Consider the following 17,941-nt stretch of genomic DNA (forward strand, 5'->3'; position numbering starts at 1 on the left):
AGGAGTATGACATATTCACTGTAATTTTTACATTTTAATATATTTTTGTAGGTTTTTTTTTATAGGATTATCAATTATAACGTGATAAGAGTTTTCTGGATGAATATTGTTCGAATGTTTCATTATCCAGTGCCTTAAGGCGAAGTAGGCCGTCATTGAAATTTGTACGCGTCGTTGATGATCGTTGCTTATTCAGCTCACGATTTTGAATCAAAGATAATCAGTTGGTTTTGTACTGACACAACTGAAAAAGTATAAGCATACTTTAAGCATGTTAGCGTCAAGTCAATTCAAACTTTTAAGGCTGCATTTAATAACTTTGAAATTGCCAGCCTCAAAGTCATCATGGCTGCCTAAACGAATGACGGGCTACTTATCCTTAAGAAAGCTATGCATTAAGTATATGACAATTTATCCATGTAATTCATAATATTGTTGTATTGTCAAAAATGTCACTTTTTGCTTGGAATTGAATAGTGTGACTGGTAATAGTAAAAATGATTTTTATTTATTTTCAGTTATTAAACTTTCAAACCTTGTGATATAATGTAGTGAAGACAAATCCAATTTCTGCAACATTTAATTCCTTTCAGAATTTTTCATTGTGATTTACTAATTCCAAAGTTTAGTCACCGTGCGTTTGTCACGATAATTAATTTTTCAATCAACTCTCCCAAACTCGATATATAATGGACAATCGCGTGAGGTTGGTATCGAGCTACAGAACACACATTTTCCAAATCTTTCTAATATTCTTCAACTTTTAATTATATTGACAAAATACATTTAAAATAGTAATTTAACATTTTTATCTACATATTTGACAGTTTTTAGGCAGCATCCAAAAATTTCAAATTTTGTTGCCCTGAAATGAGTTATAAGCCTCTATATAACTATTAAAATAATCATAACATTCAATTTTAAGATATTTGTTATCATTTGGAGAATATTTGTAAATTTTCTTGAAAATATCGATTAACCTTTATAGGAAACTGAAACAGATCCCATCGAATTGGGTAACATCGACTTAGAGAGGGAAAATTGCACGTTTTTAAGGGTAAGTAGCCCATCATTCGTTCTGGCATCCATGTTGACTTTGCAGCTCGCAAATTCAAACTAATAAAACTCAGTGGTTATATTGAATATTGATTCAGAAAACCATCACTATGTGCGCTCACATGCAGAAAGTATGTTGATACATTTTTCAGTTAGGTCAGTGAAAAACCAACTCAACTAGTTCAAATTACTGTGAACGAGATCGTCCAAATAAACTTCACACGAACGCAATTCGTCTTTCCATTATTCTTATCAAAGTATCCAAAAGTATCTACAGTCGAAGCTTATTATAACGACATCGCACGGGACCGTCGTTATAGAGAAAAGTCGCCATAGAGAATAGTTATTACAATAAAATATTTTTCTAGGTGCCGAAAAATGTCGCTTTAGAGAGCTTTTGTCACTATAAAAGTTGTAGTTATAACGAGCTTCGACTGTACAAGACTTTGAGAAAGCCTTTCAACTAATCAATCAAGATAAGTCAACGCTTAATGCTCAATGAGCGACCTCCGGCGGTTTTTATTTGAAAAGATAAATTTTCCTATAATAAAATTCATACACATTTTGATCGGCTGGCGCTAAATTATAGTATAACCGATGGAGCTGAAATTTTGCACAGTTATTACACAACCCAAATGCAATCCAAAAAGTGGTATGGAGCGAGAATCTGATTTTTGTCCCATACTAATGTACACAGCGCATACGCGCAGCATCTCGAGGTAGCGTTGCCGGAAGAGGGCGAGCTTGACGAAGCCCCTCTTGAGGACTGCTGGAGCAACATAAAAGCAGCCATCAACAACGCAGCCGAGAGCATCGTCGGGTACGTGGAAAGGAGGACATGTGACGATTGGTTCGACGAAGAATGCAGGCAGGTTTTGGAGGAGAAGGATGCAGCGCGGGCTGCAATGCTGCAGCAAGGAACGCGACAAAACGTGGAGCGATATAAAAGAAAACGAAAGCAGCAAACCCGCCTATTCCGGAACAAAAAGCGCCGCCTGGAAGAAGCGGAATGTGAAGAAATGGAACAGCTGCATCGTTCACAAGAAACGCGAAAGTTCTACGAGAAGCTTAACGCATCCCGAAAAGGCTTCGTGCCGCGAGCCGAAATGTGTAGGGATAAGGACGGAAGCATCTTGACGGACGGACGTGAGGTGATTGAAAGGTGGAAGCAGCACTACGATGAACATCTGAATGGCGCAGAGAACACAGGCGCCGAGGGTCACGACAGCGGAGGAAGTGGCTACGTCAGCACGGCGGATGAAGGAAACCAACCTGCCCCCACATTGAGGGAAGTTAAGGATGCCATTAACCAGCTCAAGAATAACAAGGCCGCTGGTAAGGATGGTATTGGAGCTGAACTCATCAAAATGGGCCCGGAGAGGTTGGCAGCCTGTCTGCACCGGCTGATCGTCAGAATCTGGGAAACGGAACAGCTGCCGGAGGAGTGGAAGCAAGGGGTCATATGCCCCATCTACAAGAAGGGCGACAAACTGGAATGTGAAAACTATCGTGCGATCACTATCCTGAATGCCGCCTACAAAGTGCTATCCCAGATTATCTTCCGTCGTCTATCACCAATAACAAATGAGTTTGTGGAAAGTTATCAAGCTGGTTTCATCAACGGCCGCTCGACAACGGACCAAATCTTCACTGTACGGCAAATCCTCCAGAAATGCCGTGAATACCAAGTCCCAACGCATCACTTGTTCATCGATTTCAAAGCGGCTTATGATAGCATCGACCGCGAAAAGCTATGGAAAATCATGGACGAGTACAGCTTTCCCGGGAAGCTCACAAGACTAATAAGAGCAACGATGGACGGTGTGCAGAATAGCGTGAAGATTTCGGGCGAACATTCCAGTTCGTTCGAATCCCGCCGGGGACTTCGACAGGGTGATGGACTTTCGTGCCTGCTGTTCAACATCGCGCTAGAAGGTGTCATGCGGAGAGCCGGGTTCAATAACCGAGGTACGATTTTCACAAGATCCAGCCAATTTGTTTGCTTCGCGGATGATATGGATATTGTCGGCAGAACATTTGGAACGGTGGCAGACCTGTACACCCGCCTGAAACGTGAAGCGACGAAAGTCGGCCTGGTGGTGAATGCGTCAAAAACAAAGTACATGCTGATAGGCGGAACCGAGCGCGACAGAGCCCGCCTGGGAAGCAGTGTTACGATAGACGGGGATACTTTTGAGGTGGTTGATGAGTTCGTCTACCTCGGATCCTTGTTAACGGCTGATAACAACGTTAGTCGTGAAATACGGAGACGCATCATCAGTGGAAGTCGCGCCTACTATGGGCTCCAGAAGAAGCTGCGGTCGAGAAAGATTCACCCTCGCACCAAATGTACCATGTACAAAACGCTTATAAGACCGGTAGTTCTCTATGGACATGAAGCATGGACCATGCTGGAAGAGGACCTGCAAGCACTTGGAGTGTTCGAACGAAGGGTGCTTAGGACGATCTTTGGCGGAGTACAGGAAAACGGTGTGCGGCGGCGGAGAATGAACCACGAGCTCGCTAGGCTCTACGGCGAACCCAGTATCCAGACGGTTGTGAAAGCCGGAAGGGTGCGCTGGGCAGGACATGTTGCAAGACTACCGGACAACAATCCTGCAAAGATGGTGTTCGCGTCGAATCCGGTTGGCACAAGAAGGCGAGGAGCACAGCGAGCGAGGTGGCTTGATCAGGTGCAACAAGATCTGGAGAACGTGGGCCAAAATCGAAGTTGGAGAGACACAGCCATGGACCGAGTAAATTGGCGTAACATTGTTAACGAGGTTTTATCAAATTAATTGATGTAACACCAACTAAATAATAATAATGTACACAGCGCATTAAGGCTAATAGGATCAATTAGAGCAAAAAGCTTTCCTTGGTTGAATTAAACATAGTGTTTTAATTTGAAGTGTTGTTACTTAGACAGGATGCATCAAGTATATTTACCCGATTCTAGACATGACAACAATACAACATTTTGAATGCAATTGAATTAAAAAAGTGTTTACACCATGAAATCAAAAACAAATATTAACATGGTATATACCTATCCATTTCATAGTCACTAATTAAACACATTGGGAAAAGAGCCTGATTATTATATAGAATAATAGTTTCGATTGACACCAACATAACTTTAATATACATTGGTCCATAATGGTGACTTTGGGCCAATATTTTTACAGCAAATTAAAACCAGAATAATGAAAACAATGTGGTATTTGAATAATACATTATAAATAGCCACTGGATGGCCATGGTTTAGTTTTTGACACCCACACGACAATACGCACGTCAGTATTCATATTAGATGTTAAATTATCTGAGTTATGAATATAATCATTGAATCCGTATTATAATTCGCTCAAATGTTCGAAGCTTTTTTCAAAATGTCCACTCTTCCAAAAGTTTTATGATGTAGGTCAATCTAAATTTGGCTTTTATTGCAAATGAAAATTGTGAAAATAATACGAAATAAATTGTTGAAAACATTTGAACTCCCGTTTTTACTGAACAATCCGAGCAAAATTGGATTTTTAACAAATAAAATAAAAATAAAACTGTTTTCTTCAACTTTTTAATAAGAAGAACGCTTTGTTGAATGCGAAATAGGGCGATTAAGTATTGCAGTTTGATATTTCAATTTAAACCAATGAAACTGTGTAACAAATAATATCAAATATCTGCAGTATATCATAAGGTATAAAATCTTTTTCAACTGTTTCAGATTAAAATAATTTAACTGCATTTATGCTCAACGCTGAAGGAAGCGGCAAATGATTGTCCTCATGATATTAAAGTTCATACAAAACTGTCAAATTAACATACAAAAAGCATTATAAAGGTGAGAATTGCAGCGTTGTTGAAGTTGTGTTGTAAAAAATCAGAGGGGGTTGTGTACAAGACACGACCGCATGACGTTAACTACGCCAAGCGATTTTTTGCATATGAATTTAAGTCGATTTTCATAGTTGCAGCCTTCCTTTAGTTCAAACTCTAACATAATTTCGTGACGGTCGCAACATTTTAGATTTTCAATTGACACCCAGTATACGCACAAGCTGTCGGACTTGCAAAATCATTGCAAACGGCCAGATGGATCTTCGTAGGTGCGAGCCATGTCCAAAACGAACAACATAGCAAATAAAAAAAAGTATCGCAATAGGTTCGAATAATGCGAAAACCGCCATGGAATGATTGCGATCAAATGAGTGAAATCCCTCTCATTTTTTGAAAATTATCGGGCGGCGATTCTCCTGTATGCGATCTGTATGCAGCCGCTATCATGGCATGAATCAATCGGCTACGCTGTGTATCTTTGTTCATTTGCAAGAAGAGAAGAAAATGAACAAGTCAACCGAATGACACAATCCGTTCATTTATTGACTTGCCCATGCGCTGCTTCTCCTACCACCCGATGCGAAGAGGGAAGGTGAGAAAGAGAATAATTATTATCGTTGGCTCTCGCTGATTCTCTCGCCGATCAACAACACTGGATTTAAATAAATTATATTTTTTAAATTGACGCTTATATTGAGCTATTCGGTAATCCAATCCGCATGGTTATTAAATTAATTAACTCATTACGCGTGGTAAAGATGGCCAAATTATGGGAGAAATTATGAAAAAAAAATCCACGTGCTCGGCTGGGATTTGAACCCAGGACTCTTGTATGCTAGACAAGTGTGGCTCGGTAGCTTAGTTGGTAAAGCTCTCGTCTAGCGTACAAGAGTCCTGGGCTCAAATCCCAGCCGAGCACGTGGATTTTTTCATAATTTCACCCATAATTTGTCCATCTTTACCACTCGTAATGAGTTAATTAATTTATATTTTTTGTTTGTTGTCGAAAAACATCAAATACTATTTTAAAAAAATCCAAAAACACGTGTATTTTTATTTCGGATAAGGAATAACATAGCAAATTTTTACGGAATTCGGTGACTCACTAGATCGGTTTTTCATGGAATGGCTGTTTACAGATATGAAAAGGTGAAACTTTTTGAAAAAACATAATAATAGCTTAACGAAGCATGGAATTAAGGCGAAACAGTTTGAAAAATTTCCAACTAATAATTCTAATCGATATTGTACTAAATGTTCAGCACATATAGGCACGAAGAAAACCACAAAGACTATAAAATAGCGGGTATGTTGGTTTATTTCTCTTATTCCCAGCTCCTTGAAGTACTGGCCGGGGTACGAGCAACCTTAGAGAAGATTGGGTAGCCAACTCCGGCGGGAGCTTTGGTCGTATGCTGACAGGGAAGGGGAGTTTGCATCGGAAAACCTGGAACGTCTGATGTTAAGAGCGGTTCAGAAAATTGTCACCGGAGTTGAGGTTGATCATCGCCCAAATACCAGCAAAGGGCTCTAAGCTAAACTGTGCACTATGGTCATCCAGCAAGCATGAGCTTTTAACAGCTTTTATATTGATGGGTGATATGCAGAAGCTCATAATTGAGTGGGTGCAAGTTGAGGATCGAAGGCCTGTTCTTCAACTTGCAAACTATATTTTGCCAACAGCAAAACATTATGTTTTTGGTGAATAACGTTTATGCTTTCCTTCAATTTCATAGGTTTTGATCAATCTAAAGCTGGTATTATTTCAAACGACGCATTTTCATGCAATGCCCAGTAAAAATCTTAATAAAAAGTGTTGTAGTATGGAGCGCAAATCCAAATCACACTCTATAGCCTAATGGACCAACAATACTAAACACATGACCACGAAGCCTAAAAAGTTGGTCCAAAAGAGCTCAGAAACGACAATATTATCATTGTTTAACTAGCTAGTGCTAGAAAATACAATTAAAGTGGATTTAGAGTAGAAATACACCCCTCAAATGTCAAGCTGATATTATAAATTATGTAGAGGGGCCCTTTTCAACTTTATATTACCTTTAATTGTAGTTTTTTTTTGTTTTTTTTTTCAATTTCTTTATTAGTATCATTCCAAACATTACATTCATTATTTCTTATATCTAGGTGTTCTGTGTTATTAGACAACACTATCATCCTAATTTGGTAACACAAATCTAAGATTTTATTAACATTTTGTTAACAACATATTACATTTCATTTGCCGTAGCAGTTCAGTTTTTTTTACAGGTGAGTTGATTTCACCTGCTTATAAGAGAAAAAAAAACGTTTTTAATATACTTAACCTAACTTAACCTAAACATATAACGCATTAATCGTGGCAATAGAAGATTGTAACGATTTTTGCCTGAAATTATTAATTATTTTATTTGACATTTGTTCCAATGTTTCAACATAGGATATTCTATGTAACTCATTGGTACTATACCAGGGAGGAAGCCTCAGAACCATTTTCAAAATTTTATTTTGAATTCTCTGCAGAGCTTTCTTCCTGGTATTACAACAGCTAGTCCATATTGGTACAGCATACAACATGGCTGGCCTGAAAATTTGTTTGAATATCAAAAGCTTGTTCTTAAGACAAAGTTTTGATTTTCTATTAATAAGGGGATAAAGACATTTCACATATTTATTACATTTGGCTTGAATGCCCTCAATGTGATTTTTTAAAGTTAAATTCTTATCTAGCATGGACCCTAGATACTTAACTTCATCTGACCAATTTATTGGAACCCCTTTCTTCGTGACAAGTTGAAGAATGAGTTTTTACTATAGGATAATAAGTTTGTACTTGCATTACAGTACTAGCTTGTTTAGAACATATCTCAAAATTTCTCCATAGTAATTTCCATATAAACCTACATTGTCATTGGGCCACCTTTAAATCACCACTTAGAAAGCTGAAAATTTTACAGAAGACTATTTTTATGGTAAGGATAGTAAGGAACATATGGGAGATTGGATTCTCAAACATTTTTAAATTGTGAACCGCCCCAGTGACAACATGTCTACTTGAAGGTTTCAAATAAAGAGCTTTTGGTTTATGTGGGAATATTATTAGTTGAGTTTTGGAAGCATTAGGAGAAATCTTCCATTTCTGTAAGTATGAAGAAAAAATATCCAAACTTTTTTGCAATCGACTACAGATGACACGCAGACTTCGTCCTTTGGCGGAGAGGCCTGTGCCATCCGCAAACAAGGATTTTTGACATCCCTGAGGTAACTCAGGTAAGTCAGATGTGAAAATATTGTATAATATTGGTCCCAAAATGCTGCCTTGAGGAACACCAGCTCTTACAGGAAGTTTTTCAGACCTGGAGTTCTGATAATTAACCTGAAGTGTACGATTTGACAGATAACTTTGAATTATTCTAACAATGTATGTTGGAAAATTAAAGTTTTTTAATTTTACAATCAAACCTTCATGCCAAACACTGTCGAATGCTTTTTCTATGTCTAGAAGAGCAAGACCAGTAGAACAGCCTTCAGATTTGTTGGAACGGATCAAATTTGTTACACGTAAAAGTTGATGAGTGGTCGAATGTCCATGGCGGAATCCGAACTGTTCATTGGCAAAAATTGAATTTTCGTTGATGTGGGCCATCATTCTGTTCAAAACAACCTTTTCAAAAAGTTTACTGATGGAGGAAAGCAAACCGATTGGACGATAGCTAGAAGCTTCTGCAAGATTTTTGTCTGGTTTTAAAATTGGAACAACCTTAGCATTTTTCCATTTGTCAGGAAAATATGCTAATTGAAAACATTTGTTAAATATATCAACTAAAAATGATAAGCTACTTTCTGGAAGTTTCTTGATGAGGATGTAGAAAATTCTATCATCGCCAGGAGCTATCATATTTTTGAATTTTTTAATAATAGTTCTCACGTCTTCCAAATCAGTCTCCCAGGCATTTTCGAAAACGTTCTCTTGATTGAGAATATTTTCGAACTCCTGAGTAACTTGATTTTCAATTGGACTAGTAAGTCTCAAATTAAAATTGTGCGCACTTTCAAACTGCATAGCAAGTTTTTGAGCTTTTTCGTAATTAGTTAGTAATAATTTGTTTTCCTCTTTCAATGCCGGTATTGGCTTCTGAGGTTTTTTCAAGATTTTAGATAATTTCCAAAAGGGCTTAGAGCCAGAGTTCAATTGAGAAATTTTATTTTCAAAATTTTTGTTTCTTAATTGAGAAAAACGTTTTTTTGATTTCTTTCTGCAAATCCTGCCATATAATTTTCATAGCAGGATCGCGAGTGCGTTGAAATTGCCTTCTCCTCACGTTTTTAAGACGGATCAAGAGTTTAAGATCATCGTCTATAATCACGGATTCAAATTTTACTTCACATTTTGGAATTGCAATGCTCCTGGCTTCAATAATGGAATTTGTTAAAGTTTCAAGAGCATTGTCAATATCAAGTTTAGTTTCTAAAGAAATGTTAACATCAAGATTAGAGTCAACATACGTTTTATATATATTCCAGTCGGCTCGTAAATAATTGAAAGTGGAGCTGTTAGGATTGAGAATCGCTTCATGGGATATTTGAAATGTAACAGGGACATGATCAGAATCAAAATAAGCATGAGTAACTAATTGGCTACAGAGATGACTAGAGTCGGTTAAGACCAAATCATTCGTAGATGGATTTCTAGAAGAGGAAAAACATGTAGGGCTATCAGGGTATTGAATTGAGAAATATCCTGAAGAGCACTCATCAAATAAAATTCTGCCGTTGGAATTACTTTGAGAATTATTCCATGACCGATGTTTGGCATTAAAGTCACCAATGACAAAAAAAATTGACTTATTGCGAGTCAATTTTTGCAAGTCAGTTTGGAGCAAATTAACTTGCTGTCCAGAGCATTGAAAAGTCAAATAGGCAGCTATGAAAGTATATTTACCAGACTGTGTTTCAACAGAAACACCTAAAGTTTCAAAAACTTTAGTTTCAAATGACGAAAACAGTATAAAACGCCTATGAATGATGATTGCAACTCCCCCACATGCCCCATCAAGTCGATCGTTACAATAAACAAAAAAGTTTGGATCTCTTTTGAGTTTAGATCCAGGTTTTAAATAAGTTTCGGTAATAACTGCTATATGCACGTTATTAATTGTAAGAAAATTAAACAGCTCGTCCTCTTTACCATTCAGAGAACGAGACCTTTAATTGTAGTAATTTTTGCGTTATGCATACCGTTCATATGCAAAAGTTTTGACATCAGCAGAATAGTTACTTGGGATACTGATGAATTGCCATTAAAGATTCTTTTCAAAATACTAGGATGACCTGTATGAAATTATTATCGAACACCTCAAACAATATCATGTTGGACTTAAGTATTCACTAATTCAGAATACATTGAAATATTTGGTAAGTATCAAAAGAAAATATACAAGATAGTTCCCAAGTGAATTTATGACATTTGGTTGAAAGACATTTGGTTGAATGACATTTAGTTGAATGAAGTTTGGTCGAAAGTACATTTGGTCGAACGGACATTTCGTCAAATGGACACTTGGTCGAAAAGGTTTAGTTGCAACAGAAAGCATATGATATTTGGTCAAACCGACATTTTGTGGAAAGAATAGTGGTTGAATCTAAATAGTAAGAAAAAACAGGTACAGGGGATAGGCAAAATGATTGAGATAGGCAAAATTTTGCCCAAATTCAAATGCTTATAACTTTATGAAAAATGGATGAAATTGGATGCATCTGGAAGCAGTCGACGGCAAATTTGGTCCAGTTTTAGGAACTTCCTTGGCCATGCATATTGGCCACTGGACACTGGAGATGTTCCGGATTTTCTGAGGTCATGTCCAAATGTCATTTTTTCTGTCGCTTGGATTTTTGTGTGGTGTAAAGTTAGATAGATGTTTGCAATTTTCCTAGAAACTAGAACTAATAGGAAGTTGAATGCCACCGGACGCATTAAGATTGGTTGGAAATCTTCAGAAATATGACCATTTCCGTAAAACTGGTTCCGGAAAGCATGGTCAGTCATGTTTGTATTTCCAATCATGTAAATATTATCCGGAGCTATATCCAAGCGGACACCAACCTTAAAAATGATGTTTCCTGCAGCGTATTCAGAACCATTAGATGCACAGACCACTCTATAGAACGTTCCAGGTGCCCTGGGGGAAGTGGTCAATTAGGAACATATCCGGAACCATATCAATATGGGCATCATAGTTCATTATTTTCAAAGGTTATGCTTTCCGAAGCATTTCCAGCATCACCGGCTGCCATAACCACTTTATAGTAGGTTCCAGGTGCCCCGGGGGATGTGGCCAATTCGGAACATGTCCGTTCATCTGTTTAGAATCACATTCTACCATAAACAGTAAGATCCATGTGACTTGGAAAATGGCGAGCATTTTCAGAACCACAAGATATAATAATCACTCTATAGTATATTCCAGGGGCTCCTAGAGATGTGGCCAACTCGAAACATGACCTCATCCCCCAGGGCCCATGGAACCTACTATATAGTGGTCATATAAATAAGTTGCGCTGTAAATACTTCTATTAGCTTCTTCTTCTTTCTGGCGTTACGTCCCAACTGGGACAAAGCCTGCTTTCTCAGATTAGTGTTCTTATGAGCACTTCCATAGTTATTAACTGAGAGCTTTCTTTGCCGATTGACCATTTTTGCATGTGTGTATATCGTGTGGCAGGTACGAAGATACTCTATGCCCTGGGAATCGAGAAAATTTCCTTTACGAAAAGATCCTCGACCAGTGGGATTCGAACCCACGACCCTCAGCATGGTCATGCTGAATAGCTGCGCGTTTACCGCTACGGCTATCTGGGCCCCTATTAGCATCACCTTCAAAAATCTTGATGTTTTTACCCATATTGATGTGTTTTCGGACATGTTTTGAATTGGCCACATCCCCGGCGCACCTGGAATCTATTATAAAGTGGTCATGGCAGCCGGTGGTGCTGGAAATGCTTCGGAAAGCATAACCTTTGAAAATCATGAAGTTTGATGCCCATATTGATATGGTTCCAGATATGTTCCTAATTGACCACTTCCCCCAGGGCACCTGGAACCTTCTATAGAGTGGTCTGTGCATCTAATGGTTCTGAATACGCTGCAGGAAACATCATTTTTAAGGTTGATGTCCACTTGGATATAGCTCCGGATAATATTTACATAATTGGAAATACAAACATGACTGACCATGCTTTCCGGAACCAGTTTTACGGAAATGGTCATATTTCTGAAGATTTCCAACCAATCTTAATGCGTCCGGTGGCATTCAACTTCCTATTAGTTCTAATTTCTAGGAAAATTGCAAACATCTATCTAACTTTACACCGCACAAAAATACAAGCGACAGAAAAAATGACATTTGGACATGACCTCAGAAAATCCGGAACATCTCCGGTGTCCAGTGGCCAATATGCATGGCCAAGGAAGTTCCTAAAACTGGACCAAATTTACCGTCGACTGCTTCCAGATGCATCCAATTTCATTCATTTTTCATAAAGTTATAAGCATTTCAATTTGGGCAAAATTTTGCCTATCTCAATCATTTTGCCTATCCCCTGTATATCATCGAAGGTGGTATTGTGTCGCTAATACAAGACTGATTGAATAATTGAAAAAGTATCAGCTCTCCCAACATATTGATCAACCTCTTGCGTTTTTTGACGTTTCATCTTGCTTTTTCGTTTATGCATGTACCGTAATCCGGGGGTAAATTGATCAGTATTTTACAACTTTTTGTTGTGTTATTCTTTGGAATTCAAATATTGTCAAATAAATTTCGACAAAACCAGTACTCCATCGATCTTTATCAGTTTAGGTAATCGACTTTTCATGAAATCATATTTAACATATCATAAAAAAAGTTTAGTATCAAAAGAATAAAATGCCACATTGGGGCGAAATTGATCACCATATAACAAAACAAATCTATGAATAAAAACTTCTCTATATACTAAATTTGGGCGTCCTAAATCAGAAAATGATGTCAAAATTCTTACAACTCGAATATTTCATTATTTTATAGCAATATTTCTTTGACAAACTGCCTAATACGCCTAAATATAGGCAATAGACTGATGCAAATTTTGAAATTTTTGCTCCCCTATGCTTAAACAGTGTCAATTATGATAAAAATCATTCTCCCAAAATTTGAAGTGATTTGGGAAAAATTTAGTTGTCGGCCATTTGAAGTTTCTATGGAAATTACTATGAAAAATACAAACCTTCTGTGTTCAGTCCTCTATCTGCTCGTGATAATAATTAATGGAAAAGTGAACAAACTCTACTCATGTGAAATCATCTCAGCCACAACTTTTCCGAAGACCACATTTTGATGGGACGTAAGGATAATTTTTTATTAGAGATTACAAAGTCTAAATCATGCTGAGATAATCATTCACTTACTTTCAGAGCAACACTGCTGTTTTGCTGTAGAACATAGTAGCCTGGATTACTTTGATCTATTCTACTCGCCAGGAGCACCACTGTTGCCTGCCGAGCAGTTGGTTAAGCATGCAAAATGCAAACCCAGTTTATGATTAAGAATAGCAATTTATGCTTAAGTCCTATCAAAATGTGGTCTTCAGCAAAGTTGTAGCTGAAAGGATTTCACATGAGCAGAGGTTGTTCACTTTTTCATAAAATTTTATGACGAATAGATAGAGAGCTGAACACTAAACATTGGCGTTTTCCATAGTAATCTCCATATAAAATTCAAATGGCGTGTGCACAGCCAAATTTCTTCCGAATCACTTCAAACTTTGGGAGGATACTATTTACCATAAATAAAATCGTTTAAGCATAGGGGAGCTAAAATTTCAAAATTTGCATCACTCTGATAGGCAATTTCCCTTGAAATAAGCACATTATTTGAGAATAAATGGTTTCATTAGCAAAAAACTATACTTGCTATGCTGTATGGTATCAAAAATGAGTTCAGTAGTTCATACTTAAGCTTACACAACATTTTTACCACTCGAATTTAACATGTAGGCATTGCACCAGTGGATTGTTTAGCACAGACATCTTCAACTGTATTTCTCACACCTTCAAAAACTGTGAAAACTTCTATGCAAAACTGACCAATATAGTTCAATATCATCATTAGTCATCTATAAACTAGAAAACATTGAATGTCTGTGGTGCAAAGGAAACCTTCAGCATCCCTTGGAAGGAGATGTTTTTTGGTACCGACCTGATCAAATTCATCCCAGTGATCAATTTGCCCCCGGATTACGGTACTGTGATTCGAGGTAAGCTGATTTTAAATGGAAGCAAGCCAACTTTTGACGCCTCAGTCAACTCGTCTTCCCTCTCCCGACCTAAAATATGACCTAAAAGCTCCCTTCGGAGGTAAAACCGATGGTACCCGAGATGAACTAGCCCAGGGCTGAAAATCCCGTCAATAAAGATAAACATAGAAATAGAATCAGAAGCTTGTTGACTAAGGGCAGTTTTTTGCCTTCACTTATGCCGTACACCACGTTTACCCATATAGTTAAACTTGGTTTAAGGCCTAAGCGGTGGTGAAGAAATCGCTTATGAGTTATTCAGGATTCCACAGCATTTCGATAGAGGCCAACTCTCAAAGCAGAACTGAAAAGTACTACTGGTCAGAACCGTTATAGTACTGTGCTAAGAAGTAAAACTTTTCAGTACTGTTTTTGTTGATAGGAAAAGTAGACTATTATGTAATACACACACTACAAAAAAAAAACTAATATCATACATAACGTAAATTTTATGTTAAGCAAAATACTGGGTGTTAAAAATGAAATGAAGTAATTTCGATGGTATTTGTAGTTAAAATGCATAATTGGTGTCAAATTAGTTCAATGTTGTACTAAACATTTTTGTAATCCGAACAAAACTGAGCTCAATGAGGCGTAAAATTTCGTCATTTGTTACTAAAGTTTAGGGACGAGCTGCCCCTAGGTAAATTGAAATGCCATTCAATCTACATACTGACATCTTCATTAATCATTTGTAATGTCGAAATTAAGATATTGAAGCGCAATAAAATGGCTGTACTTAGAAAAATGTGCACTTGATCAAGCTACGAAAAACAGTAACTCTAGTAAAACTCTAGTTTACTGTCCAATATTGACCCATTCTAACATGGTTGTGATACTTTTCTCCGAATATCGTTTCCCCGAACGCCAGTTCTCCGAATTCCAATTGATCGAACACCACGTTTACTTATAGGAGCAGAGCTGCTTGGGCACTCCCGTGATTCACTTTGGCATGTGGGGTTTTTCTCGGCCGAATCGTCTGAAACTTTGCAATTAGGAGCACTTTAATACGGCGCATATTGTGGCCAAATATGAGCTAAGTACCCGAGGAGGAAAGAATAACTCGAAATAACATATGCATGCCATATTTTGGTATCATACCATAATTAGGTATTGTTCAGTTGTCAATACCTCATTTTGGTATTATAATGGTATTGGAAAAAATGAAATGGAACAAATAAAAATACTTCATTTGGTATTCGATAGCTAGTATGGAATACCTTAGTTTGGTGTTCAGTAGTTATGTTCTTCTGCTCGGGTAGCTTAAAAAAACCCACTGCTGAAGTAAATCAAAAGTGCCAAGAATAGGATCCAGCTCCCTAAATCTCAAAACTTTATACATTTCAACGAATTGATCATCTGTTTTTTTTTTATTTGATTGGCGATTCTTTCGAGTTCCAGCGTCCTCAGATTTTTGGCAATGCACGATGTTTTGGCAATGTACGATACACCATACTGAGGGGTTAGCCCAATTAAATTAGTGAGCACGATTACTTGAATGACTGTTTCATTGATTTTGTTTACTTTTCAGATTTTTTCCGCCAAAATTTTGTGAGTGGTTTTCGAAGAATATAAGATTACGATTCTAATGACACTTTGATTTAAAATTTTGGTCAATCCAATTCTGAGGAAATTGGATATGATTTTTTAATATGTTTTTTGAAAAATATCACAACTTTAAGTAAAAATTTAGTATGCAAAATTCAAACAATGTTTTTGAAAAAACACCTACGAAGTAAGAACAACTCATTGCCTTTCAAATGCGCCATAGAGAGTTTCAATTGGATGTGTTAGCACAGAGATGCGGACTGAACACTTTTGTATGTAATCGACTTTAAATAAAACCTTACGGAATAGTCAATTACCGTACAGTGCATGAAGGTTTTGCGGGCTAAAGCGGGTATCGGACATTTCAGCTCACACAGCTGACACAAGATGTACGATTATTTTAAACATTTCAAATTGGTTGATGATTATTGGTATAAATTGTTCACGAAAAAACAAAACAGCTTATTTCTTCTCGTACACTCATCTTACTGAAGTTCACATTACAAATAGGCTACATTTTTCAAAGCTTAAAAACATGGATTCTGTCATAATGCACTATTATTCTGATTGAAAAATATTCTGAGCAATTCAAACAGAGCAAATCTTCACGAAACGGAACTAGTTCAGTAAAAACTCATAATTCCACCTTTCCGACAGTTTGTCAAATCACAAAACCGCACGAAACTTCACATGAGCAAGATGATCATATCGATTTTTTTCTCTGTCACAAATATCTCAAAACACGTTTCAACCACTTGGACCGATACCACCCGCCAATCGACAGTACGCGCCAAAGGGAACGTAGACCTTCGTCTCATTCTCCCCGTGACACAAATCTCTACGTTCGAAGAATGGTGTGGTATCAACAAGGAAGTAGGATGTAGCACCCTCCGTACCTTTGTATCAGATGAGAGGGGGTGAGCTGTTGGGGGTGGGATGCTGGATGAAGAAATTTTTCCACCAGTTATGGGATGGAAAAGTGATTTTTTTACCCATTGATTCGATCCGAACCAATCAAATGATACTCACATCAGATGCAGCGATGGAACTAGTAGCGAACTATCACTTTTTCACTGGTGGAATCGAACCGCAATGGTGTCCTTTTTCCGGGGCGATTTCTTTGCGGTGCGTGACGACTACCGATCAGAGTGCCATTTTGGAGGAAAATGACTGCTCTCGTGATGTGGTTGCCCGAAGTCGAACGAGGCGCAGGGCGGTGGGGTCGGGGGATGTCTGGATAAGGATGGAAATGACAGCGTTCTGGTGGGGCGAATTTAGGATAAATATAAGACGAAGGATGCTGGAGCCTTCAGTTGCTATAATTTTTTGTATAATCACGTACTTTTTTACATTTTCATCGTTAAGCATTATCAATTGATTAATAAATTCTGGTTGTTTCTCGTAGTGGTCATTTCTTAACAGTAAAATCGACGCACAAAATTATAAAAACAGGATACACAAAAAAAATTTAATTCTGCCATTGAAATTCCAAAGAGCTCATCATACCAAAGTGTTTTTTCTTTTAATTTTTATTCATCTGCAGGTTAATATAGAATATATTAGAATATTAGCTTCGAATCTGAAGAAAGCAACAGTAGTTCAATGTCTTCGACGAAGTTGTTAGGTGATCGAGGACTGTGTAGTTGTAGGTTGTTCAATTTAAAATTAGGTATTTACAGCTCTTGGCAACATCACTATCCCCAGTAGTGCTTTGTACAAAAAGCGTGGTTTTAAAATAAGCTCACCTACTAAGGGCAATCTAGATAGCAAACAAATCTGTTCCCTAATTATTTTTAACATCGTATGGATTGAAAGTTCTTTTTTAACTTAACTTTTGGAAAGGCGACCCAAACGTTTTTTAACATGCTTAAAATTTCAGATATCGAAATAAGGTATACAATCACAAGCGGTTGGTGCCAGTACTTGTTTTAAAAATATAAGACTTTGCATTTCGACTTCTTTAAACTCTCTGATCTCACTAGAATTTTTTTTGAATTAAAAAAAAAGAAGAAAAATGGTACAAGAAATTCTAGGTGTCTCACCAAAATTGTCTTCAAGATCACCATGCAAAGATTCTTTCCACAATTTCTTCAGAGAGGGTACCAACATTTTTTCAACTTTGCGTTTGAGATTCTTCCTAAAGTTACTCTACAGATTCCTTCAA

At 37.4% G+C, this 17,941-nt stretch overlaps 1 protein-coding gene across 1 annotated transcript in view; it reads right to left on the minus strand.

Moving 5' to 3' along the window:
* The window catches only part of LOC5566632 (vesicular inhibitory amino acid transporter), a 34,793-nt gene extending 17,843 nt beyond the window's left edge, over window positions 1–16,950 (minus strand). Inside the window, exon 1 of the mRNA XM_021851354.1 lies at window positions 16,807–16,950. The gene's annotated coding sequence lies outside the window, so the exon portion shown is untranslated. The remainder of the gene's footprint in view (window positions 1–16,806) is intronic.
* Between the last annotated feature and the right edge of the window lie 991 nt (window positions 16,951–17,941).

This window comes from Aedes aegypti, chromosome 3 (genome assembly GCF_002204515.2).
Source record: "Aedes aegypti strain LVP_AGWG chromosome 3, AaegL5.0 Primary Assembly, whole genome shotgun sequence".
Taxonomy (NCBI): Eukaryota; Metazoa; Arthropoda; class Insecta; order Diptera; family Culicidae; genus Aedes; species Aedes aegypti.